Below are 27,708 nucleotides of genomic sequence, written 5' to 3' on the forward strand. Positions count from 1 at the left end.
AAAAATTTGTCATAAGGACAACCGCAGGATTTCGCCGGGAGCGGGTGCTAATCTGAAAGTTGTCAAGTTATGATCAGCTTAAAGCCAATTCAAAAGAATTTCTAACACAGTAGAGCTGAAGAAATGTATTTTTCTGGATTTTCTATCGGATTTTCTGCAGTTTGACCTTCAAATGACCTTGAATCTGATGGAGGTCAACGGACCTTATTGGATTTTCCCCCAAAAACACTGCATAGAAGCGGTGAAGTTTTCATTGTTGTAAAGGGTGCTTGGGATGAATAGGGGGGATAAGGGTGTTCCGTTTAATGTGGAATTGACTTCTTATTGTTAGTAGATACTGTAGGAGTTTTTTCGAATCTTTTGGGCCAAAAACCGTCCTTGCAGACCCTCCTCCTTTGTTCGGGTAAAAAATGTAGCTACAAACATCTTGACCAAAGCCAGAATAATAAATTAAAAACCGATATTTTATTATTTTAAGAGTTTTGACACATAAGACGCAATATTTTTATGGAGTCGTTCGATTTCTACAAGTTAATAAACTTCGATTCGAATAAGTCGAAAGTCCCAAGAATGGTAGTCCGGGTAGGGTACTATAAAGATGAGTATGTGCATCCGCCATTTTCGGTCCAAAGAGTAGAGCGAGTATATATAAAATGTGTGCATTAAAGGCGAGAATTGAAGCTCGACTGTGATCAAATTAGCTTTTTATATTAAGAAATAATAGTTTGAATAGTTTGAAGAGTCTACACAGGTGCTTATTAAACGTAAGTAAATAACTTATTTATTTAAATCAACATGGAAAAAGTATGTTAGACTAAGTAAAACTAATGTAGAAAAGTTATTTGACATATTTACGTTCCAACTGGAAATTTATATGAAGGTAAACATAACCTCACTTCAGACTGTATAACATGTGCATTGTATGATGTACACAAAATGAGTTTACCACTTTGTAAATATTGTGTAATACATTAGTTTTACTTGGTCAAATACACTTTTTCTATGTTCACTTAAATAAGTAAGTTATTTACTCATGTTTAATATGCACCTGTGTAGGCTGTATGTGGTCTTCACGATTGCAGCTTCCACACCCAATTTCAGAACACTCCGAAAAAAAATACTTATTCACACGTTTCCTAGCACGTCTATAAACAAACTCAAACTAATGTTTATGAATATAAAAAGCTAATTTTAACACAGTCGACCTTCAATTTTCGTGTTCAATGCACAAGTTTTATACATACATCCTCTACTCCACGTAGTCGAAGATACTACATTTTAAGTCCATGTGACGAGGGTCACATGACCAAACCTGGTTCTCCATTTTTCTTTCTCAACTTACGTCTAATCGAAATGAGGTATCGCACTGAAAGTTTGGCAAATGAAAGAGGAGGTAATAAAGTTCATGTCTGCTTTATTCCAGAGGAAATTTTGAAAGAAAAAATTTCGAAGAAAATACAAGAAGTTAGTTCGGTACTTTTCTGTCCCAAATTACGTCCACACCCTACCGAAAAGAATCTTTGAGTATATACTAAACATTCTTTAGGTCAAAGAAGCTCAGAGAAATTTTCCGCAGGCACTCAGGTAGATATTTTTAAAGATCCAGGAAGCTCGTTTAAATGGTCTGAAGGCTTTAAAATATCCTTTCCGAAATTGAAATAAGAATACGATCATAAATAACAAGCAGAGAGGCTATCTCAATAGAGTAGTCGACACTCAGGGGTCCTTTGTTAAGCTTGCGGATTAAAATTTAAAAGTATTTTTTTTTTTAATTTTATAGTTAACAGCCTAAAACATAATAATTCGGAATCAACGGGTTTCGATGACTTCGGATATCTAACTTTTTTTAAATGCTTAAAATTGGAATTAATAGAACATTTCTCGTAAATGGAATGAGATACGCCAAAAAAGACAACATTTTTTAATTCAACTAGAAAATTTTATATCAGTATATAAGTTATAATTATAAATAAGATAATGAGAAAATTCATCAATTAAAAAAAAGTGTTAATAATTTGAAGAGAAATTTAAAAAGGGAGAGCGGATTAGCCACGACCAACTACTGTAAATAACTCTGCCCGCCCGGTACGTGACGAATACATAAGGAACATTATATTACCGTCGCACCACTCTTAAAAGGACCACTAAAAGGATCTTGAAAAGGATCCAAATCTCTCAAACTATCTCCAAGACTATTTTGTTTCAAATCGACTTTGGTTATAGACTGAAATGGGCCAAGCTATTTCGCTAAAGAAAACTCAGAGATTTCTGTCGGTAGGGCACGGAAGGAGATATAGTGTTGAAAATTTGGCACGCTAAATAAAGGGCACGAAGGAATATGTCTCTGGTCCTAATTAATTAGTATTATGAAAACAGTTTTTTTGTAAGAGAAATACCGACCGTACTGTGGAACACTGCAAAGAATTTTCAATTTTGTCAATGGGCTAATTATAAGGTTTATATTCAGCAAAGTGGGGCGAAACAACCAAAATTGGTCACAAACATTATACACAAATAATCCAACAACTAATGTTTGCACTTTTGATTTAAATAAAAAAATTTATATCATTAAATATCACGCGCCTTACATACGTATCAGCTGTTTCAGAGCTGCACTAGCGCAGCGAGTAGACAATTTCGAACTTCTACTGGTCTGTGGGTAAAACAGATTGCATGATTACCGACAGAGAAAGTTAGTAGTCAAACCTCTGCTTTAAGGACTAAGTGTGTCCATCGATAATAATTATTTTCACAAATAAAGTTTTTTCTTCCCCCAACTCTTTGCAAGGCCACAAACGATCCTTTAATATTTATTAACATTTCCCGGAAAAAATTTCGCGTTATTCAAACTTTTATTTTTCGATATGGATGAAAAAATATTGATCTTAGGACTGACTTGATCAGCTGTTATGCACATCACATAGCCTTAAAAGCATAAATTAGAATTTAATGTTAGGCGGGAGAATTGTATAAGATTGTATTGTCATATATTAAGGAAATCAAGTATATAAGAAAATAAATGTAGTTTTAAGTCTTTAATGAAATTGCATATTTGATTTATACTGTATATTGATGTTTTATTTATTTATTTAGTGTTTTGCTGATAAATAATGAAAATTCCATTAACACGGAGCATTAAAACAGAGAAGAACTACTGAAGTTGCTATAATATGCAGCGAAATATTCGCTTCATAAAATAACGATGCAAAAGGAACGTACCTTTGTTGGATTTATTACGACTAAATGATATCTCATTATTTTCCATAGCTAAGTGATTATTAGTCGATGAATAATAAAAGTTTAAGTTATTTTTTAAACTACTTTTTAATTGCTTAAACAATTGCGTTAAAACTGTAGTTTTCTCTGATGAGTCACGAAATGTTTATATTTATATCTTGTGAGTATTTTATTTACTGTTATATAAAGAATGAACATATTTCTTAAAATAATATTTATTTCGAAAAACTTTTATGAAATATTGTGTTCGAAAAATGAAAGGTGCAAATTTCTTTTTTTTTTTTTTTGCAAAATTAATGATGTTGAGTGAAAGTTTAACAATTCCATTTTTGTTTGAAAACTGATCTTTTTCAGTTTAAAATTCAATTATTTGGTTAAAAATTAATATTTTTTAGCAGAATATTCAAATATCTGCTTCAGAATTCATGTACTTTGTGAAAATTCAACTGTTTGATTAAAAATTCATGTATCATTTTGAAAATGCTATATTTTTACTTGAAAAGTTACTAATTAACTGTTGATTTCCATCTTTCATCGATTCGCCTATAGTCTATAGAAAGCCTAGGGAATTCGTATTCGACAATCGATTCGGGTCGGCAAAAGTCGAAAGTTATCGGAGTCCCACTACACCTGCTGTACAAAGTTCGAAAAGTTGGATAGGGCTGCTAGTACTGCAGTTGGACTCTGATGCCACTTTCAAGGCGAAAATCGAACGAACCTCCTTTTGTCCCACTCGTTAGAAAAAGAGGTCCTAAAATTTCCTTAAAACAAAAAGGTCATCAGTGGTAAGCTGCCGGTGTTTCGCATTCGTTGTGTGGATAGTTCGCTACCGTGAATATAATCCTAATTAAATAATTATTATAAAGGCGGACATTTATGTGTCCATGGAATAATCATTAGGGTTATTTTGGAATGTTTTAGGGATATTCAACAATTTCACGTTAGGTATTGAGATTTTTCAATATATCCTTGGGACTTTCAGAGCTGTAAAATTCCCAAAAAATTCCAGGATATTTCAGGAACATCGAAACTCACGCTTTATTTCATGTGTTACGCACAATCCCCTAATCTTAGCTCAATCTTTCTAGTTATGAGGAAGTACGAACATGATCCTACTTCGAAAAAGTTGTTATATGCATTTTTCGCCAAAAAATTAATTTTCATTAACACAGTTGAATTTTCAACGAAAAAGAATGACTTCATACAAAAATTACCAAATTTTCAACAAATTAATCAGATTAACTATAATTTTTGAATTGTTTCCTTTGTGTGTCCCGCTGTTATTTATTCTTTATTGAAAACAAACAGACGCAATTAAATGTGATTATTTTTTTGTGAGATCTATAAGAGTCATTAGCATTCCCCAAGGTTGACACTCACTAACGACATTTTTTAAAACATATAATGACATATAATGATTTTTGATTGAAATCACAACAAATTTCGGATATTTCTAATTTCCCATAGTGCTTTCAGTAAAAAGGTCATTGTGGTCATTTACTTTTTCAGTAAACCTTGTTTTTTATTCTGAATATGGAAATCGATAAAACTGACGCTTCTTATGGCTTTTTATCATTCAGTCAAGCTCAGTGTTATTTATATTTCATAGTGTATTATTTTTACAATACAAAGAAGGAATTTTAGCAAGGACTTATTATAGTGATTGCAAATGAGACTTGGGCAAATGGAATATTCGAAATTTTGAATATTTTGATTTGATAATGTGCAGCAATAATGTACGTAATGTACGAAAGTCAAGAAGGCTTTCTGAGTTATGAAATTTCCCTGTTTCTAGGTTTTGAGGAAACTTCTTTGCTAGAGTCAACAGGAATCAATAGGATCGCTGCAATTTAAAAAGCTTTTGAAGTTAAAAATAAATTATTATCACGAGAATATATATTTTTTTATTCGATTCGGAAAGAAATTGGATACATGCGGAAAGAGTTAAGCAGGGAGTCATTCGGCGACATTCGGAGAGAAATCGGAAACATTCGGCGACATTTGGAAATGATGGAAAAGAAGTCGGAGAGTGGGACATTCGGAAAGACTCAGAAAGGTTCGTGGGACAGCTCGACGTTCGGAAAGAAACGGAAGCAAAGTTCACATAGCTCTTTCCGATTTTTTTCCGAAACCTTTCTGAATCTTTCCGACGTGGTCTTTCTGATCCTTTCCTTTTTTTCGGCAGCGGAATGGCATAAACTCATAGTTCCGTCTTATATTGCAAGAAAAAAATTCTAACTGTTGCAGACGTGTTATAAACGGCTACGCTACACAATTACACATACTGGCAAAGCCCGAAGTTCGGTTCTCGCTATAAAATTTGGCAGACTTTTTTCGTAAATCACACTCTCTGACATCTTCTACACAAACCACCAACCCTTCCACCGTTGTGCGTTTTAACCGTCCACTGATCCCATTACAACTGCGTATATGCAGTAAAGTTTCTTCATGCTTCCCACATAACCTACACAGTGTACTTTTAAAACCTCTATTGTCAGCTAGTCCTAAATTCCCGCCCCCATTCTCGCCCACTGTTGTTTATCTTTATTGGTTACTCTTGGATTGTCCCAATACTTTTCTCTATCAAATCCCTCTTTCCAATATAATTAATTTTCACAGTAAATGGATGTGGTTATTCCACTCCGGTCTACCTGTATTTCTTCGTCTTTTTTATTTAACGACCCCTTTCTATTCTTCTTTTAATTTCTTCCAGGTTTTCGAACTTCCACAGCAAATTTAGGGTAACCCCTTCTCCTACTTTCCTAAGCGCTGCCTCTAATCCGCTTCCCCATTTTGTTGGATTTCCATTTAGAATTCCTCTTAATTCTTCTTTAAGACAAATTTTTAGTAGTCTTTCATTTCCCATTTTTCATATTTCTCCGATATAGCTTCTCGCGCTTCTTTTGGCCTCTGTTTCTACACTTCTTCCTGACTTCATGCGCCATATATAACCTGGAGTATTATTATCTAGACCCATTATCATTTGTATATATTTTGCTTGCATCCTTTCCATTTCTTCTCGCCTCTCCCATCTCAAAATTTCTACACCGTAGAGCATCCCTGCTTTAGCAAGAGTATCTGGTAGGCATAATCGTCTTCTTAAGCTGGTTATTCTAGATCTTTTTTTTTACTCTCCATGCTGCATTAATAACCTTCTGGGCTTTCCCAGCTGTAATATGCAAGTGTTTGTTATAGTTGCCGAAAGACGAAAACCAGAATTGCAAGTATTTAAACTCTTCGACTACTTCTATCTCCTTTCCCCTGATACTCCATTCTTCCTCTTTGGCCCTTCTGCCTCCTTTTTTGAATATTATAATGTTGGTTTTCGCTACATTGATTTCTAATCAGTTCTTTTTTTACATACTTTCTACTATCGGATCACCGTACTACCCTGCTTCTTTATTTGCCACTCATCCTCCATATCCTCCGTCAAGACGTTAAATGGCGCAGGTCTTATAGGACAGCCTTGTCTTACACCTCTTAGTTTCAAAACTTTCCGAAATTTCCTCCTCCGTCATAACTTCATTAGTGATTTTATTTTATATTGTATCTATCTTTTTGTACCTATCCCCACCCACCTCCATTTTCTTTAATTTCTCCATCATTAATTTTCTATCTATAGTATTGAATGCTTTTTTGTCAACAAACGCTGCGTACAATTTTCCCATTTCTTTATTTAACTTGTTATCTATTAAAAAGTTTATTATGAAAATATGATTCTTAGCGGGCCTTTGTTTCCTAAAATCCATTCGAATTTCACTGATTAAGCCTTTCTTTTCTAGTCACGTTCCTAATCGCTTGTCCATTATTGATGCTAAGCATTTATATCCCTTTTTTCATATTCCTAACACTATTTGCTAGTTCTTCAAACTCAATTGGCCCATTAAATTGTTCCTTTTGCCTTATTTCCAACCATCTTTCTCTTCTACCCTTTGATCTTAACCTACCTCTGAGGTATCCTCTCCCTGCAACCTAATTCTTTCTTCTACTTTTTCCCAACCTACGTTCCCAATAGGTTTGTCACTGATTTCTAAACGCTTTTCGAAGGTCTTTCCACCTTGCGCTACTGATATTTTTCCCTCTCCTTTTTTCCCTGGTCGAAAATCGCCTATTGCTTTCCAAAATTCCGCCATGTCTTTGCTTTCTTCCACCCTTTTCCACTTTCCCTCCCAATTTTATTTTTTTTTGTCAGCATATATTTTTTCAGTTTCTTGCTTCTAAGAAAGCTTCTCTATCCTGATTTCTTTTATGCTTTAAATACTGGTTTAGAAGTTTGAAAAATACCTTCTTCTGTTTTTAGATTCTTCGATGAATCAAAACTTTTAGTTTCCCTCCCTACTATTTCTTTTTGCCTTTTTATTAGCCCTACTTATTTGCCGCTATCCTAATGCTACTCACCAGTCGTTCCCAGTTCAGTATCGGATATTTGCAGCTGTCGTACCTATCGTATATCTCCTATAACCTATCGATAACCTCACTGAAGTCCCTTGCTTTATCTTTATTCCACGATAACCTTTCTGCCTGATATTTATTGTTACTTCGTAATCTCAATTGTTTCCCCCCTTTCTTGTGACTCCCTGTGATGGTGAAGGTCAGAGATAGATGGTCTGATTCGGTTCTTGTGTCCACTTTTACTTCCTTCATAATTTCTCTTTCGTTTACTTCCGTAGCAATTAAATAATCAAGAACCGAACTTCCGGCTTCGCCTAGATATGTCAGCTTACCATCCTTATCGCCTACCTTTTTTCCATTTCTAATGCTCATTCCATACTTTTCACACAAACTGAACAATTTCTTTCCTTCGGCGTTTGTCACTTTGTCTTCAGACTTCCTAGTTACATTCAAGTTTTTAAGAATATCGTAGCCTTCACTCCGTGTACAGCTTTATCTATTTCTTGTTCTAGCATTTCAATCCCCTACAATTAATATTTCCTCCCCTTTCTCATTCAGCAATTTACCTTTGAAGTGATTTTGTTGCCACGTCTCTAGTAAAATTATGGTATCGAATTTTTTTAAGTAATCGCGTACTTACCACACTTTTTTACGCCTGCTATATTCCAGGACACTGCTCGAATTCCATTAGCTTCATCGAGCACACCGCTCCTCCTTAAATCCTTCCTACTCATTGCAGCTGTAGGTCTTGTTTCCCAATTGCAACTTCATGTAACCCATTCCCAGCAAGTTTCCCTGAGTCATGTGCATGCTGTAGTTTTCCTTGGATCCATCCACGTATTTCTTGCTCCTTAGGTGTCAGGTCATCCTCAATATCCAATTCTTTCCTTCATCGATTGCACTTTTTCTTTGAGCCCCCTGCCAACCATCCTGAAGCTTCTCATAATAATGTTGTTCTTCCTCCTTCTTCTTTTTTTAATACACACTCTATTTGGATTTGAGCATTCTTGGTGGTGCATTCTTGGTTCCATTCAGAGTGGTTGTTTTGGCCATGCTCTTCTGTTCCCTCATGGTGAATGTAACAACCCTTATCAGGTCGCGACCCAATAAAGGCCATTGCATCGTTTATGCTAATCAAATACGTTTAAACAATTTACATGCGTCCAATATTATTATATATCGCATTATTTATGCAATTTACATCTTTTAAATACCCAAATTCATTTTTATGTACCGGGTGGTCAAATAGTGAAACTCATCAACCATATACAGCATCAAAATAAACCAACGTACCAACAAACTTCCGGTGGTGAAGAACATCGGTAAATCTAAGCCACACAATAAAACTGAAAATTAAGGCTAATGACTGCGTTTAACATGAAAATAAGCATAAAATGATGAAGACCCGATAATGGGCAAAAGACAAATTATAAAATTTTGTCTATTGGCATTTATCCGGTCGAATGGTTGATTTATAAAAATAATTCCAACGAAATCAAAATATTTCATCTATACTTTTAGACACATTGGGAGATTTACAGTTGATACTGCTAACTATCACGAAATAAAATAGTGGTCTGTCGAAGCTAACAAATAGAAATAATGCACACGACCCGATAATAGCCAATCCGCAAAAACTATGTTCCTAATAGAACCCTTTACGTCGACATACATTTATCTGTCCATCATATAACATTTTTCTACCATGTTGCGTTAGTTAATTTGTTTTTAATTAATTTAAAATAATTGCTAACCGTCCTTAATCTACAGGATTGGAAATCCTAAATGAACTTCAGGATCCATTAAAGTTTTCTACATTCTTTGCACGCTTTTTCAATGTATCTGTAAAAACAAATTAAAACTCTTATCGTTAACAGAACGTGGCGTTCTTTGAATCATAAAAATAATGCCGATTGAATGAAAATATTCCATGTTCTCTTTTAGACTCTTTGGGAGTTTTTCTAATTTAAGATGCTTAGTATTTCGAACAAACCTATAGCCTATTGATGTTAATAAATCGAACTAAGCTATCCGACAAATATTACGTCTCTGATAAGACCACGTCGATGTATATTTGATAAACATATGCTATTCTCCTACCAAGCTGCGTCAATTAATTTGCTTTTGATGTACACAGTTGCTTTTAAATTCGCTTTCAAATCTTCACTTTTAAATATTTTTCGAACTGATATTTCTAAATTTTTCTTCATGATGAGAGTATTTGGGAAATAAATTTCAAACCTTGGCCGGACGAGAATCTGATTTTATTTGACTGATAAAAATAGAAGATACTGAATCAAAATATTAATTATATTCTTTCAGACATTTTGAGATCCTCCAGATTGAAAGTGCTTAATATTATCTGCCATACTTCAAATTCAGTCTTTCTCCTTATTTATAAAAAAACTTAGAGGCCTCTATTAGAAAAATCTTTAAAATACAAAATTTAAAAGCTAATTTAAAAGGAATTAAATAAATTAATAAAACTTAACTGATGTAACTACTGAAGCAGTTTTAATTATAACAATTTAAAAGAGCCTGAAAGAAAAGGAGAAATACTTTTATTCAGTAGGTTTTATATTTATAATACAACCAATGCCAAATTCTGTTTACGACAAAAGTTTTAATTTGTGTTCACAGATACATCGCAAACGCTTGTAAAGAATGTAGGACATTTTAATCGATCCCGACATGCTTTTCGGATTTCCAATCTTGCAGGTTAGGGAAATAATGATTGCTCTTTAATTATAAAATATAAAAAATTAAACATTGCCAAAATGTCAAAATTTCAGAAAATTCGAAAAAAAATCAAGATTAAGAAACGGTAGAGAAAGATTATTGATCAAACAGAAACAAATTCGCTAACGCAACATGGTAGGAAAATGGTGTATGATTTTCAATTAAATGTAGATCGACATAATGGGTTTTATCAGGGATATAAGTTTTGTGGATTGGCTATTATCAGGTCGAGTTGATTAATTATATTTGTTACATTTTTTTTTATATGTAACATTTTTGTTCGAAATATTAATCAGTTTCAGTTATAACTCTCCCGAAGACTCTGGAACAAAAGACAAGACATTTTTATTCAGTCAGTGTTACTTTTGTGAATCAACCAATGCCATATTCTGTTCACCACAAAAGTTTTAATTTGTTTCTACATATACATCACAGACGATTGCAAAGGTTCTAGAAAATTTAAAATGATCCTTAAATTAATTTAAGATTTCAAATCTTGTAGACTTTCAAAATCATTATCGCTCCTTATTTATAAAATACAAAATACTTCTACATTAACAAAATATTTGTGAATTTCAAAAAAATTGCAAAGAGTTGGAAATTTAGAAGCGGTTTAGAAAAATTGCGAATACCTAAAAACAAATTAACTAATTCAATTTCATATTAAAGTGGCATATTATCATTAAATGTACATCGACATAATGGTTTTTATTAATAGCGTAATTTTTGTGGATTGACTATTATCGGCCAGCATAAATTAATTGAATTTGTTAACATTAACAGACCATAGTTTATTTCGAAGCATTAAGCAGTTTCAGTTATAAATTTTTCAATTTGTCTACAAGAATAGATGAAATATTTTGATTCAGGTTGTATTATTTTTATATTCAAAGAATGTCGCATTCCAGTCACGTCAAGAGTTTGCATTTGTGTTCTAAGATATATCACTGACGCTTCAAAATTTGTTTGGGAATTGCAAGAACTTCAAAAAATTCTGTTAAAGGTTTCAGAATTATATGCATCATTCGACATCACTTTCGTACTGAGTTGATTAAGTTAATTTTTTGTTAGTTATTTGAAATCTTGGTTAAATTACATATTAATCTTTAACTTTTCTCAAGCTTTCTAAAGTCTGAAGAATTTTTCCATGTGGGAATTGCTTATTTTTCATGAATAACGAAAAATTATAATCTTGAAGAGCTGTGATTAGAAGCTTCATTAGTAGATTAGGATATTGTTACAATTAACTATAACCTATGCAAGGTTGAGCGATATATCTGAATTATGGAAATAATGCTAACTTAATCACACAATTTCCTCCACCCATATAGCCTCTTTGGGAGTTTATCGGGCCACTGATGCACCCAATTAATGTGATTATTAAACAATAACATCCCATAGTTTTGTTCGAAGTATTAAGCAGTTTCAACCTGAATCTAAAAAAAAAATCTAAAAGAATACATCAAATATTTTGATTTAGTTTGTTTCATTTTATTACTTACATTAACCTAAAATTCTAGTTACTTCAAGAGTATGAATTGGTCTTCCCAGATACATTGCATAAGCATGTAAATGTTTCAGAAAATAACAAGAAAATCTCCAACTATTGATGAAAATATCTGAATTATCTGCCATACTTCAAATTAAGTCCTTCTTCAAATTTATAAAAAATTCAGAAATCTCCATTAACAAAAAGTCTTGAATTCATAAGATTTCAAAGCTTATTAAAAAGGAGTTAGATCAATTACTAAAAAATTAACTGATACAAGTAGATAGAAAAATAGTACATGAATATCAAATGTACGTCGACGTAATGGGTTTTATCAGGGACGTAACTTTTGTGGATTGGCTATTATCGGGTCGGACAGATTATTTCAATTTGTTAATATCAACAGGCAACTGGTAATCTGGAAGATAGAATGAAAGATTTTAAATCAGTCGGCGTTATATTTATAATTCAACCCATTCCAAATTCTGTTTACGTCAAAAGTTGTAATTTGTGTTTACAGATACATCGCAAAGGCCTTTGAAGATTGTAGGAAATTTTAATATATCCCGAATTGCTTTTAGGATTTGGAATCTTACATTGAAGAGTAAGAAACGGTATGGAAAGATAATTAATCAACTAAAAACAAATTCACTAACGGAACATGGTAAGAAAATTGTACAGTCAAATCCTTCAACAGCCCTCCCTTCTATAGCTATAGAAGAGTTTTACTGTATATGATTTTCCACTAACTCAATTTAATATGAAAGTGGCATATGATTATCAAATGTACATCGACATACTGGTTTTTATTATTAAAGTAATTTTTAGGAATTGACTATTATCGGGTAGCATAAATTAATTATATTTGTTAACATTAACATACCACACTGTAGTTAGAAGTATTAAGCAGTTTCAACTATAAATTTCCTAATTTTTCGACAAAAATCGATGAAATATTTTGATTGAGTCGGCTTTGTTCTTATGTTCAAAGAATGTCACATTCTGGTCACGTCAAAAGGTTGAATTTGTGTTCTAAGATATATTACTCACGCTTCAGAAGATTTTAAGGGAATTGCATGAACTTCATCTAAAAATTCTGTTAAAGATTTCTGAATGATCTGTATCATCCCTGGCGGACCGAAGCAACCGAATGAAGCCTCTACAAAGTACCCGTAAAGACCCCGTTGGGTCCCCATTCGGTTCCTTTTTAAAAAACCAAAAAAAAAACAGCAAAATCAACTTTTAAATTGTTGAAATTCGCATTCTACGTTAAAATTCCTTATAAAAGGTCACGCAATAATCGCAATAGTTTTTTTGCAACTGTAAAAAGTTAAAAAAAATATAAGACGGATAACGCCTGTTGACTGCTACACTTCGAATTCATCGCCTGTAAGTAGCAGTCAACAAACGTTATACGTATTATATTTTTTTAAACTTTTTACCTTTGCAAAAAAAACCATTGCAATGATTGCGTGACCTTTTATAGGGAATTTTAACGTAGAATGTGAATTTCAACGATTTAAAAGTTGATTTTGCTGTTTTTTTCGAGTTTTTTAAAAAGGAACCGAATGCGGACCCAATGGGGTCTTTATGGGTACTTTCTAGAGGCTCCATTCGGTTCCTTCGGTCCGCCAGGGATTCGGCAATATTTTCACACTGAGTTAAATAAGCTATTTTGTTTTTTAGTTATTCGAAATCTTTTTCAAATCACTTATCAATCTTGAATTTTTCTCAAGCTTTCTAAAGTCGCAATAAAAGATTTATAAATGATTTCAAAGCAATTTTTGTAATTCAAATACAAATGAGGCTACCTACTTCGATTGAAAGTTATATCAAATGGTGCACTTCTAAACAAATGGAAAGCCTGATTTCGAAGTTTGGCAGATTATTCAGACATCTTAATGGATATTGTGAGATTTTCTTAATTTTTTCTGAAATCCGCGCAACAGAGTGCAACGTTTCTGGTAACACAAATTCCAACTGTGGAAGTGACCAGAATTTGGATTTATTTGAATGATAAAAATAAAATAAACTGAATAAAAATATCCGCAGTATTCCTTTAGATTTTTTGAGCTTCTAGGTTGAAACTGCTTAGTATTTCGAACAATCCTGTGGTCTGTTGATGTTAAAATATCAGGTTAATAGTGTGTACTACTGACCGCGTGAACTTCCAAAGTGGCTAAATGGGTGAAGGAAATAGTTTGATTAGGTTAGCATTATTTCCATAATTCAGATACATTGCATACACTTACAAAGACTAGTTAATTGCAAGAAAAGCGCAATTAGATTCTAAAGAATTAGGAACCATGAAATCCCTTGAATGTCATAAGTGCTCCTTATGCTGTAGATATTTCCAAAATCTTTGGAAGAATTTTAAGATTCTCTAGCAGTTCTTTTAAAGTCCACGAGCGCGTATACGATGTATCTGGGATGAAAATTCAAACTCTTGACGTAAACAGAATGTGTCACTAGTCGATAAATAAAAATAATGTCAACTGAATCAAAATATTTCATCTATTCATTTAGACACTTTGGGAGATTTACAGTCGAAACAGCTTAATATTGTGAACAAAACTGTGGTCTATTGACGCTAGCGAATTGAATTAATTTATCCGACCTGATAATAGCCAATACACAAAAATTGTTTACCTAATAAAACCCATTGCGTCGATATACATTTGGTAACCATATACAATTTTCTAGTCAAGTTGCGTTAGATCATTTTTTTTTAATTAATTAAAAATCGTTCTGTCCAGCCTCTATATCTTCAATTCTTCGCGAGAATATTGGCAACTTTATATCTTGTGCTGCTTAATATTTAGAACAAAAATTTGTTCTGTTAATGTTAACAAATCTCATTAATCTACTCCACCCGATAATAGCCAATACTCAAAAATTGTATAACTAATAAAACTCATTACGTCGATGTACATTTGATAACCATATACAATTTTGCAGTTAAGTTGCGTTAGATCATTTGTTTCTAATTCATTGAAAATCGTTCTAACCAGCCTCTAATTCTTCAATTCTTTTGCGAGCACTATGCAATTTGAACACCTTTTCAAAGTGAGTGCTTCTCATTTTTTATAAATAAGGACCCACTGGGCGCCACATTTGGCTACGTCTTTACGACATCGTTACATATGATATCGCAAGGTTGTTGTGAAGATGTAACGATGTCGTAAATATGTCGCCAAATTTTGTGCCAAATAGGAGCAATTAAGATTCTGAGTGGCTCGAGGGTGAGAAATCTTATAGAGTAATTCAAAACACATTGATATTTTCAAAATTCTTCGCAATCTTGTTTGATGTACCTGAAACAATAAGTTTAATGTCTTCACGTGACTATAATATATCATTCGTTAAATCATATAAATAATACCAGTAACTGAATCAAAATATTTCATCTATTCTCTTAGAGACTTTAAAGGTTTTATAGTTAAAACTGCTTAATATTTGGAATAAAACTGTGGCTTTTGTTAATGCTAGAGTGACAAATTAAGATATCCTACTCGATAATAGCTAATCTACAACAATTATTTCCCTAGTAAAACTTTTTACGTCGATGCACCCTACGATAGAAATCTCTGAGTATTCTCAAGTGAAATAGTCTGGCCTATTTGAGTCTATAATCAGAGACGATTTGAATTATTTAGTCTCTGAGATATTCTGCTAGATTTGGCTCCTTTTCAAGGTCCCTTTAGTGGTCCTTTTAAAAGTGGTGCGACGTTAATATCATGCTCCTTTTGTATTCGTCACATACTAGGCGGGCACAGTTATTTACAGTAATTGGGCATCGCTAACCCGACTCTCCCTTTTTAAATTTATCTTCTAATTATGAACACTTTTTTAATTGACGAATTTTTTCATCATTATACTTATTTATAATTATAACTTATATACTAATATACAATTTTATAGTTGAATTAAAAAATGTTGTCTTTTTTGGCGTATCTCATTCCATTTACGAGAAACGTTCTTTAAATTCCAATTTTAAACATTTTAAAAAAAGTTAGATATCTGAAATCATCGAAACCCGTAGATTCCGAATTATTATGTTTTAGGCTGTTAGCTATGAAATTTAAAAAATCTACTTCTAAATTTTGAATTCGAAAGAACAAAGGACCCTTGAGTGTCGGTTACTCTATTGATATAGCCTCTCAGCTTGTTCTTTATGATCGAATTTCAATTTCAGCCTTTCTGCTTTTTATTTATGATCATATTTTTATTTCAATTACGGCAAGGACATTTTTTAAAGCTTTTAGACCATTTAAACGAGATACCTGGACCTTTAAATATATCTACCTGAGTGCATGCAGAGAATTCCTCAGAGCTTCTTAGAGCCTTGAGCATCTTTAGCATATACTATGAGATTTCTATCGGTAGGGTACATTTTATAATAATGGACATAGGATGTCGTAAAGTTATCGTAAATATGTCGCAGCGATGTCGTAAAGATGTCGCCACATTTTGTGCCCACTGGGTTCTAAAATATTCTAAATAAGGAGAAAGCCTCATTTTAACGTTTGGAAGAATATTCGGATATCGTCATGGATATTTTGAGATTTTCTTGAAATTTTCTACAATTGTCGCACGAGCGTGATATGTATCTTAGAACATAAATTCTGAGTGCGAAAAATAAAGCAAACTAAATCAAAGTACTTTCCGTATTATTTTAGATTTTTGGAGATCTTCCACGCTGAAGCTGCTTAATATTTGAACTAAATTGGCCGGTTCTTTTAAAAGATCAGATTAATTGGGTACACCTAGCGTACCGAGTGTTGGGAAAGGATACTCTACAGCGTATCCTTATAGTATTTATATAGTATCCCTTCCGTATCATGCGACACAAATTTAACATGAAAATAGCAAGATGGGCATTTAACTTGTTGTAATTAGGATTCTACATGAAATTTCCCATTAGAATGCCACGGAGTAATTTTAATAGTTTTCTGCAAGCATTAAAAGCTCAAAAAGTTATAATACTTATAATTTACATGGGTGAAAGGCGGCTTCCATCACATTTACTTTTAGTATCAGTTGATAGGCGTTATCCTTCGATAACTAACAATTTAGCTGGGTTCTAGCGCTATACAGTGGAAAACTGAGAGAACAAGGTTGCAAAGCAAGTGGCAACATACTACTGAAGCAATTATACATGCGCTTAAAGTCACCTTTAGCAGAAGTTAATAACATTTAGTGTCACTTGGGCACTACCGACCTGGTAAACTCCTACACAGTCTAACCAGGTGGACGAAATGGTTTGTTTCAACTAACATTATTTGCATGATGCAGGTACATCGCAAGCACACACTTGCAAAGGTTGCAGCTATTTACAGGACTATCCAAATATAGTTCTGAAGAATTAGGAATGATCACAGACTTTCTCCAGATAGAAATGCGTAAAGGTGCACAGTAGCCACACGACGTGTGAGCATGATGTGTCGCCAAGAACGCAAGCACTTTGTCCGCAAAAGCTAAGCACGATGAATTTTTATCCAAGCTGAGCACACTGGGTGTGCGCAGTGTGCAAACTGTGTGTAAAACAGTAGTTCGGACCATGATGGAACTGCTTTGAAAGTGAAACTTAGGAAAATAGTATATGTTTATTAAATATAAATCAGCGAAATGGGTTTTATCAGCCCTGGTGGCCCGAGGGAATCGAATGGGGCCTCTACAAAGTACCCGTAAAGACCCCATTTGGTACCGATTGGGTTCCTTTTTAAAAAGCTCGAAAAAACAGCAAAATCGACTTTTAAATGGTTAAAATTCAGATTCTACTTTAAAATTCCCTGTAGAAGGTCACGGAACAAAGGCAAGTCTTTTTTGCAACGGTAAAAAGTTTAAAAAATATGACATGTATAACGCCTGGTGACTGCTACACTTCAAACGCATCGTCTTTAAGTAGCAATCAACATGCGTTATAGGTCTTATATATTTTTCAAACTTTTTACCGCTGCAAAAAAAGTATTGCGATTACTCCGTGAGTTTCCAATAGAAAATGTAACGTAGAATCTGAGTTTCAAAAGTTTAAAAGTTGATCTTGCGGTTTTTTTTAGTTATTTTAAAAGGAACCGATTGGGGACCCAATGGGGTATTTACGGGTACTTTGTAGAGGCTCTATTCGGTTCTTTTGGTCTGCCAGGTAGGGTCGTAATTATTGTGGAATGTGTATTATTTTGTCGGATAGATTTATTCGGGTCTTTAACATCAACTGACCATTTTTTTTTTTTTTTGAAATATTAAACAGTTTCAATTATAAAGCTTCCAAAGTTCCTGAAAGAAAAAATGAAATATCTTGATTCAGTCGGAGTTATTTTTATGATTTAAAGAATACTACCTTCCGTTCAAGACAAAATTTTGAATTTGTTTCTACAGATACATCGCAAACGCTTGCAGAGATTGTTGAAAATGTTAATGGATCCTGAAATCTTTTTAAGTTGTCGAAACCTGTTGACCTTCAAATTCATAATTGCTTCTTATTTATGAAATAGCAAAAGAACCCACTGTGGAACCCATTCTGATAAAATTGTAAAATGCCAGATAGCTTGAAATAAAGTGACGATTCTCAGGGAGTTTAAAACGATTTAAAAATATATTAAAAACAAAATAGCGCTTTAAAATAATCAGACAACGACGTAATGGTTTATATCAAGAACAAAATGTTTGTTAATTTTTAAATTTAAATTTCCATAATCGAAAAAATCTTTAAAATGTAAGATTGGAAAGCTAATTCAAAAGTATTTGGATACCTTAATAACAAATTAACTGACGCAACTGGATGGTAAAATAGTATATGACTATCAAACATACGTCGATCTAATAGGTTTTATCAATAACGTAATTTTTATCGATTGGCTATTATCGGGTCGGACAGTTTATTTAATTTGCTAATATCAACAGACAACTGGTTTCCAAATGAGTCTGGAACAAAATGAAATATTTTTATTTTGTCGGCATTATATTTATAATTCAACTAATGCCAAATTCTGTATACGACAATAGTTTTAATTTGTGTTTACAGATACATCGCAAATGCTGGTAATGATTGTAGGAAATTTCAATGGATCCCGAAATCCTTTTAGGATTTTGAATTTTGCAGACCTGGGAAATCCTGATTGCTCTTTACTTATAAAATATAAAAAAATAACACATTGACAAAATGTCCAAATGTCAGAAAATTCGAAAATAATTGAGGGTTTAAAGCTGGTTTAGAAAGATTATGATTCAACTAAAAACAAATTAATTAACGCAACATGCTGGAAAAATGGTATATGATTTTCAACTAAATGTACATCGACATAATAGGTTTTTTTCAGGAACATCATTTTTATGGAATTAGCTATTATCAAATCGGACAGATTAATTCAATTTGTTAACATCAACAGGCTACAGGTTTGTTCGAAACATCAAGCAGTTTCAATTATAACTCTCCCAAAGAGTCTGAAAGAGAATATGAAATATTTTGATTCAGTCAACGTGACTTGTGATTCAACCAATGCCACATTCTGTTTACGATAAAAGTTTTAATTGCTTAATTATTTTAAGATTTCGAATCTTGTAGACTTTCAGAAATCATGATTGCTCCTAATTTACAAATTATTATTAAAAAACACATTGAGAAACGGTAAAATTTCAGAAATTTCGCAAAGAACTGAAGATTTGGACGCGGTCTAGGATAATTTTTAATACTGTAAAACAAACTAATTAACGCAAAATGGTATATGATTGTAAAATAAATGTACATCCACGTAAAGGGTTTTATCAGGAAAATAATTTTTGTGGATTGGCTATTATCGGGTCGAGTTGATTAATTATGTTTGTTCACTTCAACAGATCACATACGGCTCTTACTGTGTATGTAAGAATCGACAAAAAATTTTAATTTAGATAATAAAATTCTTTGAATATTTCAAATTGTTTCAAATTGTTGAATATTTAGAAGCGGTTCAGAGAAATTGTAAATACCTTAAAAACAAATTATATTAACTAACATCATTTGATATGAAAGTGGCATATGATTATCAAATCTACATCGACATACTGGTTTTTATTATTATCGTAATTTTTGTGAATTGACTATTATCGGGTAGCATAAATTAATTAAATTTGTTAACATTAACAGACCACAGTTTAGTTAGAAGTATTAAGCAGTTTCAACTATAATTTGTGTTCTAAGATATATCACTCACGCTTCAGAAGATTTTAAGGGAATTGCATGAACTTCTTCTAAAAATTCTGTTAAAGATTTCGGTATTATCTGCATCATTGGACATCATTTTCACACTGACTTAAATAAGCAGTAGTAGTATAATCAGTAGTAGTATAATCAGTAGTAGATTAGGATAGTTTTACAATTAACAATAACCTATGCAAAGGTGTGCGATGTATTTGAATTATGCAAATAATGCTAACTGAATCCAACAATTTCCTCCACCAATATAGTCTCTTTAGGAGTTTACCAGGCCAGTGATGCACCCAATTAACGTGATTTTCAACACAAAAATACCATATTTCTGTTCGAAGTATTAAAAAGTTTCAACCTGTACTCTAAAAAGAAAATCTAGTAGAATACAGCGAACATTTTGCATTAGATCGATTCATTTTATTATCTACATAAACCAAAATTCTAGTCACTTCAACATAATGAATTGCTGTTCCCAGATAAATTGCATAAGATGCAAAGGTTTCAGAAAACCACAAGGAAATCTCAAAATATTCATGAAGATATCTGAATTATCAGCCATACCTCAAATTATATCTTTTTCTTATTTATAAAAAATTCGGAAATCTCCATTCAAAAAATCTTTCAAATTATAAGATTTAGTTGAAAAATAAAAATAATGTCAACTGAATCAAAATATTTTATCTATTCAATTAGACACTTTAGGAGATTGACAGTTGAAACAGCTTAACATTTTGAACAAAAATGTGATCTATTGGTCCTATCTAATCGAGTTAATTTATCCGACCCAATAATAGCAATACACAAAAATTGTATACCTAATAAAACTCATTACATCGATGTACATTCGATAATCATATACAATTTTGCTGTCAAGTTGCGTTAGATCGTTTGTTTCTAATTCATTAAAAATCGTTCTAACCAGCCTCTAATTCTTCAATTCTTTGCGAGCACTATGCAATTTAAACACCTTTCCAGAGTGAGGGCTTCTCATTTTTTATAAATAAGGACCCACCGGGCACCACATCTGGACGTCTTCACGACATCGTTACATATAATATCGCAAGGTTGTCGTAAAGATGTCGTAACGATGTCGGAAAATGTTGTGCCAACTGGGAGCAATTAAGATTCTGATTAGGTCGAGGGTAAGAAATCTTAAGAGTAATTTAGAATACATTGAAATCTTCTGCAATCTTTGCAATCGTGTTCGATGTACCTGAAACAATAAGTTTAATCTCTTCACGTGACTATAATCTAACATTCGTTAAATCATAAAAATAATACCAGAATCTGAATCAAAATATTTCATCTATTCTTTTGGAGAATTTAAAGGTTTTATAGTTGAAACTGCTTAATATTTGGAATAAAACTGGCTTTTGTTAATGCTAAAGTGACAAATTAAGTTATCCCTCAAGATAATAGCTAATCCACAACAATTAGTTCCCTGGTAAGACTCATTACGTCTATATACATTTCAGAACCATATGCTATTTTCCTACCAAGTTGCGTCATTAAATTAAAAAAAAAAAATTATTCAATTCCCTTTAAATTCGCTTTTAAATCGTTACTTCTAAAGATTTTTTGAATGGAGACTTCGAATATCTTTTCAATAAGGAGAAATCCTTATTTTGAAGTTTGGCAGATTATTCGGATTTCTTCAAGGATATTTTGAGACTTCCTTGAAATTTTCTAAAATTTTCGCCCGAGCGTGATATGTATCTTATAACATAAATTTTATTTCTTGATGTGACTAGAATCTAGGTTTATTTTAATGATAAAAATAAAACAAACCGAATAACAATATTTAATGTATTATCTGAGATTTTTTAAGAGCATTCAGTTTAAAACTAATTAATATTTCAAACAAAACGGTGGTCATTTGATGCTGAAAATCCTGTTAGTGGGATCGCACATACTAGGTGGGGACAGGTCGGAAATTGAAGTAGGCCATAGGGAAGGAGGGCGAGAAGAAAGGTATTTGGGAGAGGGTAGAGAATATGATAGAAGAGAAAGTGGGAGAGCGTAAGAATGAAAAGGAGAAGAGAGCGGATAGGGAAAGGATAAGAGCAATGGAGTTAAAAATGAAGAGAAAGGAGAAAGAAGAAAGCAGACAAGTGAAATAATATTATGATAAGAGGATAAAAGCTAAAGAACGGGAAAGAATAGGAGGGTGTGGAAGGGCTGCTACAGAGCATGGGGTGGGATAAAGGCAAGGTAGGAAAAGTTACCCTGGAGGGGAGAAAGGAGAACGAAGTGGCTGTTTTGGAATTGGAGAGCTGGGAAGAACAGTTGTGAGTAATGCGAAACAAAAGTGAAGGGAGGGCGGCGAAGGTAGGGTGTCGGAAAATAAAAGTAGATGAGGGAATATGGGTACGGGACAAAGCTAAGGAGATGTTGAATGAAGTGCTCGAGAATTTGTTTCGTTGGATGTAGGGGGGTAGGGGTAAAGCAGGATGGAGGAGTGGTAAAGCTGTTGTACTGGAAAGTACCAGGGGTAAAGAAGAAAGATGAGGATTTCTGGAAGTATATCCAGAAATTTGATGTGGTGGGGCTGGTAGAGAGGTGGATAGAGAGAAAGGAATGGGATAGAGTTGAATCAAAGTTGCCAAGGGTTTACAGGTGGAGGCTTCAGAAGGTGGTTCATGATTAGATTAGTGGAAGTTCGTGGAGAAGAAGAGCGCGCGCAAATGAGGGCATTAAAGATAGGAGGGGCAACGTGTAAGCTTCTGACTGTGTAAAATAAGGATGGGATGGAAAGGCTTAAAGAAAGGGTGGAAGATTTGCTAGGACAAAGAGAGGACGGTATCGGCGTACTGAGGGAGGGGGCTTTGATGAAAGAATTGGGTGGGAAGGGGGCCTTTACAGGGAAGGCGAGAGTTTCGAAAGGAAAGCGAAGGACAAGATAATTAATAACGAGAGGGAGGCTCTAAAAGACTGGGTGGAGGATAGAGGCTGGGGGTGGCGAATGTTATGATAACAGGGCACAAAGAGGAAGAATATACATATTTAAGTAGGGCAGGGGATTCGGGGATAGACTATGTAGTCATGAATATGCAAGGGCGAAAGAGTGGAGAAAGGCAAGGTGGAGAAGAATTGTCGTTGGAGGAGAGCGTAAACAGGGCGAGGGAGGCGAAACAGAAGTATAATTAGCATTAAGGAAAGTTACGTTTTGAAGGGGAATCGTTGGAAGAGACGTGAAAGAATTTTGAAGAGAAAGTGAAAGGCTCGGTGCAAAAGAAGATATTCAGGAAGAAGAAGGGAATGGTAAGGCCGTGGTGGGATAGTGAATGTAAAAAGGTGGAAGGGAAAGTGAAAAGGAAGTGCAAAAAGACGAAAGAGGAAAATGCGAAAAGGAAGGAGTACGTAGAAATGAGAAAGAATTTCAGATTGATGTGTAAGAATGAGGAACATGACAAAGCGGAAGATTTGGACGAGGAGTTGAGAAGTGTTAAGATAGAGGGGAATGTGTGGAAGGTAATACATAGATTTAGGAAACGTAGAGTGGCGATAAACTAGAAGATGAAGCGTAATAAGTCGAGGGAGTTTTTTAAAGAATTGTTTCAGGGCTCAGATTCACGAAAGAGAGATGCTGGGAGTAGAAGAACGAGGTTGGCAGGGATGGAAGAGTTGTTTAGTACACAATAGGTTAGGACGAGGCTAAAGGCGATAGTGAAGAAAGTATGTAGCTTTAAGGAATTCGCACGGAGGCTAAGGTTGGCAATGCAAGGCAAAGCGAGAAAGTAGGGTCATTCGTGCTAGGCGAAGTGAGGAAGAGAATGCTATAAGAGCGAGCGGTCTTAGAGATAAGGTGTAGATGGATGTTAGTTTTTAAGAGTTAATTGTGAGAAAATTCGGTAAAAAAATTGAGGTGTAATAAAGTCAATTTTGTATTGCCAGCAGGCCGAAAAATAAACTTTGATCAATCTTAGTAATAATTGATTTAAAAGAGGATTGAGGGGTTGAATGTCAAGGAGATAGACACAGATAGGGAAGTTAAGAAGATGGTAGGCAGCAGGGCTGAACAAGATAAAGAACTAAGCGTGGCTGTTTAGTACACAGTATGGAGTTGTCAGAGATTCACAGGAGGGTGGAGAGAGACTTTAATATTAGCACTGCATAAGAAAGGAGACATGGATAGTCAGGCAAATTACAGAGGGATTACGCTAATGAATACTGTGTACAAAGTATACGTGATGGTGTTGCCGAAAAGACTGCGGAAGGATTTCAAGAGAAAAGGAATATTTCTGGAGACGCAGGGCACGCTTTAAGTCGGGTAGGAACACTATCGACAACATCAACGTTCTGTAGCACGTGGTGAATAGAGAATTAGTGAAAAGGAGGCAAAATTAAACGCATTTTTTGTGGATCTGGAAGGCATGTTTCCTTGAGTGAATGGGGGAATGTTGCAGGAGGCGATGGAGGAGAGCAGAGTGAAGAGAGACCTGATAGAAAGGGTAAGGGAGGTATGTGAACAGACGAAAGATAGTGAGAGGAGGTGAGAGAATTCCAGAGGGTTTCTGGATAAATGGGGGGTTGAGGCAAGAGTGTCCGCATAGCCCAACGCTTTCTGCGAGGAGGAGTTAGAGTAGGAGGAGTTAAGGTATGGTCACTTGCGTATGCAGATGGCATAGTGCTGCTAGCAAAGAGCAGGAAGGCCTCAAAGGAGATAATAAAGAGGTTGAGAAGATACCTGGATAAGAATAGGTTAGAGCTGAACGCAGAAAATTCCAAGGTTATGGTGTTCTGAAAAGGAGGTGGAAGGGATAAGGGAGGTGAGTGGAAGTTAAAGTGAAAGACGGTAAAAGAGTCTGTTAATTTTGTTTTCCTGTTTAGGAGAAATGGGGAAGTAGATAGTCATGTAGAAGAGAGAGTGAGATAGGCTAACCTTATGATGAGACAGGTGTGGGGGCTGGGTAAGAAGTTGTTCGCAGATGATTTCAGAAGGAGAATGAAATTTTTCGAGTCGCTAGTGATGATCTTCTTATTTTATGGAGTGGAGATGTGGGGGCGGAAGGAAAGAGAGAAGGTTAACAGGACACAAGAGAGTTATGTAAAGTGGGCACAGGGGTTGGCAAGGCATACGCGTAATAGCACGTGTAAATATGAGAGGAAGGAAGTCAGGAGCTTATAGCGAGGATGCGATAAGAATGCATGGAGGATTATAATAGGTTCTGGCTTTCTGGAGAAAAGAGTATGTGTGAATTGTGCGGGAATGGGGATGCAAAAGTGGAGCACTGGTTGGAGGACTATGAGGAGGTGGAAAGAAGTGGAATAAGTATGGAGGTATTGTTGCATGAATGGGGAGACAAAAGGGCAGTAGCATGGTTGAAGGGGGTGTTGGGTAAAATGGAAAAGAAGAGAAGGAAGTTGGAAGAGGAATGGGGAAGAAAAGATTGTTAATAGGAAAGGAAGCAGGTGTAAGAGAATTGTAAATATTGTAAACAGTAGATAATTATTAGGTATTAGATGTTGGTGTAAACAGTACATTGTTATTAATCCTTAATAATGTAAATGTAACTTTTAACCCTCCGCCGCCATTGTTATTTTTACTACCCCCGCCTTCTGAGTGGTTCACCTGTGTCTACCTCTCATCCACCAATACAGTTTATGATAAAAGAATAATTTAAAAATTCGAAGTTATTATTCAGATCCTCTATTTTCTTATTCAATTGTTTTTGAATATTCAAATTTTTTTCCTGTTTTAAATAATTCTTTCTTCCCTATAAAATCCGACCTCGAAGAATCGCCTGGATTACGTTTGACCAACAAGGACGGCGGAGGGTAAATATTCTCCCATAAATTAGTAGTATTCATTTGTGGCAACGTCACCCGCCATGAGAAATTAATTTTAAACGTCTTTAAGTTATAATGTTTTATGAATCGGTAAGGATCACAATTTGACCGTACTAGAGCGTCCTGACCGGGATGGATCGCTCTAAACTCCACTTACAGGGAGGATTATTTCATTACGAAGAAGTACTAGATCGCCCTCTTTAATGTTTAATTCTTGATTTCAACATTTATACCAATTTTGATCGCTTTGAAAATTATCTAGAGACCGCCTGTTCCAAATTAGTTCATTTAATTTATGTACCAACTTCCATCGAGACCGTCTATTCTTAGCTTTTCCGTAACCAGCAAAAACAGAGAAATAAGCTAAAAAAACTCTCATAAAATTAGAGTGGTAGGACTCATAGGTGGAAAAATCATAACACAGCACTTTACTAAAATATACAGTAACTATAATGTATTTAATAGTGTATTACGAGGAACGCACGTGTACACTCGTTCGCCATCAGAAAAGTATATCCTGGAAAACAAGTTGCGCAATCGCAGTTCAATAAATTAATTTAGGTCATGTGAGTAATAGAAGAAAAGAAGGAAAATTTAAATTGGAATCTAAACAAAACCGATTTACTAAAGCCGTGGTTCAATCGTTTCTTTTTTCCTCAGGAATCCACAACTTTTTGCTCACTTTTCAGGAAAGGGCAGAGTTGTCCTAAGAAAATTTTTTTGCTTGCCGGGCTTTGTTCGTCACCACTACGTTTTTCCTCAGATGGATTAGCATTCCTCGGCGGATGTTCATTGTTAGACGGGATACTCAATAGGAATAAAAAGTTCCAAATGAATTTTGGTTTATATTCTTATATGAACGAATTGAAAGTCTTGAGTTGAAAATCTGCGACTGTTTTGCGATTACATAAATCAAAAATTGTACCTTGAAAGTTAAAAATAAATTTTTTAATGAAGTATAATGAAAATAGAATTTTACACCTAAAAGTGTTATAGTTAATTGGTTTTGAGTTTTTTATGACGTTTATAAGATTGTTTTCAATCGCAAAAATTCACAAATTTAGAATTTCGAAGTTTAAAAATGCTAATTTTGAAATTAAACAATTTTTTTATTTCGAATTTGAATCCCCGTTACTGGAACTGCTCAACAATTGAAGCGTTCCTGTCAGGTAAACCCTTTTTGACAGCAGCAGTTGCTGCCACGAGATTTTGGCTCGACTCGCCATGGAAGCTAGGGCTGCCGCGCGGCAGTAGTTTTGCCGACCACATATGTAGAGGAACAAGTGAAAGCACAGACTCAACTCGCGGTAATTAAATATGGTAAAAAGTAAAAGATATTGTACACAAATATATATTCTGATTGTATAAGGTATCGACTTTGAAACCATAAACGAATTGAATTAAATTAAATTTAAATTTAAAAGTTTTTAAAAATAGTGAAAGTAAAGTAAAAATAATATATTTTTCTGTTTTAAATTATCTTTTGAGAAGCCGAACTTAGTAACAATTGAGTTTGCAGTAGCAAATCAGGTATTATGTATAAACACCTGGCTGTACACAAAGGACCTCACTTGTAAATAGGAACACTGAAGATGCTATCGAGTTTGAATCTTATACAGCTTTTAGGACTTCTGTGCTTTAAGTCGTAAAAATATTGCTTTACAAACCCAAAACTCAACTAAGTACATAATAATATTATGTATTCCATATGATTTATAACATGCTTCCATATAACAACCTCTATTTTGTCATCACGTCTTCACACAAGACCCTGCTTCAAATTGCAGGGTCGGTTCTTCCCAAGCTTCGTCTTCATTTGAGCCCAAACGTTTTCAATAGGATTGGCATCGGGCGACTGTGATGGCCAATCCAA

The 27,708-nt window shown here is 34.2% G+C and overlaps 1 protein-coding gene across 1 annotated transcript in view; it reads left to right on the plus strand.

Moving 5' to 3' along the window:
* Positions 1–27,708, plus strand: part of LOC117179412 (RNA-binding motif protein, X-linked 2-like) — a 64,813-nt gene that overhangs the window by 4,700 nt on the left and 32,405 nt on the right. The gene's annotated exons all lie outside the window — the stretch shown is intronic.

This window comes from Belonocnema kinseyi, chromosome 9 (genome assembly GCF_010883055.1).
Source record: "Belonocnema kinseyi isolate 2016_QV_RU_SX_M_011 chromosome 9, B_treatae_v1, whole genome shotgun sequence".
Lineage (NCBI taxonomy): Eukaryota > Metazoa > Arthropoda > Insecta > Hymenoptera > Cynipidae > Belonocnema > Belonocnema kinseyi.